Source organism: Gavialis gangeticus, unplaced genomic scaffold, assembly GCF_001723915.1.
Source record: "Gavialis gangeticus isolate Ggan-Ray unplaced genomic scaffold, GavGan_comp1, whole genome shotgun sequence".
Taxonomy (NCBI): Eukaryota; Metazoa; Chordata; order Crocodylia; family Gavialidae; genus Gavialis; species Gavialis gangeticus.
In genome coordinates, this window is record NW_017729031.1 from 43,843,986 (window position 1) to 43,845,855 (window position 1,870).

A 1,870-nucleotide genomic window follows, 5' to 3' on the forward strand; every position below is an offset into this window, starting at 1 on the left:
TCAGTGAAACCAGATGTGCAAATGAAGGCTGCGTGAGGGACGACAGGGGTGGCTATACATTCTTCTGGAAAGGGAAACCTGCAAACAACAGGTAAATACACAGCATTGTTTTTGCCATTAAGAACCAGATTGTCAGCCAAATGACCAAATTCCCTGTTGGCATTAGTGAGTGCTTCATGACTCTCTGCCTCCACCTGATCAACAGTTTGTTTGCTACTATCATTAGTGAGTATGCCCCAACACTGATTCCAAAGAAGAACAGAAAGAACAGTTCTATGCTGACCTTGATGAAATCCTGACTATCATCCTGGAAACTTCAATGTGAGAGTTGGCTGGGATTTTAACATATGGAGGGGCACCATCAGGAAAGAAGGAGTGAGCAAGGCCAATTCCAATGGCATCCCTTTACTAAGTATATGTGCTGAGCAGGACTTGACTAGGGTGGCCAGTTTAGGACCTAGTTTTTATAGGGTAAGGCAGCAGTTTGCTGCTAGCCACCAAGAGAAAAACATCAGCCAGCTAAGCTACAGCTCAGGAACATCTTGGCGGTAAGGGCAGGAGCTATGAGGGTGGTTTGGAGGCTACTGGTCCTGGGCATGATCTAAAACTGCATCCTACCAGGTAAGGGGGGTCTGGCAGGGCTGTCTGTGGCGGGACAGCCCCCAAGAAATACCAGACCGGTTACTCCCCCCAGTGAAAGGTGGATAGAGGCACCTTAGCCCCAGCCCCCACCATATGGTGGGTAGTTGTGAGAGCTGTGGGAGTAGTGGGGCTGGGCACGCCTGTTAGTAGGCACCTGAGCTCGGCAGGGAAAAAGAGTCCTGGAGGCCCGGAGGGGGCAGTATTGTTGGGAAGAGTTATTTTGAGGGCCTGTGCAGAGTAGGGTGCAAAAGGGACACTTGAAGAACTGTGTGTGGGGTGCAGAGTAGGGTCTCTGAGGGAAGCTTGAAGGGTTGCACCTACTGAGGAGGGCAGTGGGTGCAGTCTGAAGGACAGGGTCAAGGGGCCTGGTGAGAGGTTTGGGGTGGAGTCAGCCTGGTATTTGGCATAAGGCCAGGCCACATAGAGTAGGGTACCTCGAGGGAACGGAAGGGCTGCTTTCCTACGAGAATACAAGTAGAAAAGCCTGATGGCCCAAAGGGGCTGCTCAAAGGGAGCAGTGGAGTGTGGCCCAGTAATTGGCAATATGTTAGAAGCCCCTGTAAGAAGGAGCAGACCATTAGTAGGGGAGGCAATGAGGGACCAGGAAAGGAAGGCAAATGAGGTGGCACAAAGAGTGGTCGTTGCTCAAGGACACGATCCTCCAAGGCCAAAAGAACACTCTTCCTGAAAAGAGGAAAGGTACCTCCTGGTTTAATAGGGACATTGCTATTCTCTTAAGAAAGAAAAAAAAGAGGTATATGCACAGTGGAAGCTAGAGACAGTCCTCAAGAAGGACTATACTTTAGTGGCCAGCATTTGTAGGGAAATGATCAGGAAAACCAAGGCGGCGACTGAGTTTAGGTTAGCCATAGGAGTCAGGGACAATAAGAAGTCCTTCTTTAGGTATGTAGGCAGTAGAAGGAAAACAAAAAGAAGTGTGGGACCCCTGCTTAACACCTCGGGACAGCTGGTAACTGACACTGAGGAAAAAACTGAACTCCAGAATGCCTACTTTGCTTTGGTATTTCACTGGACCATGGGGAAAGTCAAGCGAGATAAGGCTCAAAGGGGGCATGCTGGGACTGTCAGCATCCCCACTGTGGATGCTGAGTGGGTGCAATACCAACTAGAAAAGCTAAACCTTTATAAGTCAGTGGGACCAGATGGACTCCATCTGAGAGTGCTGAAAGAGCTGGCAGAGGTCATTGTGGAACTGGGGGGGGGGGGG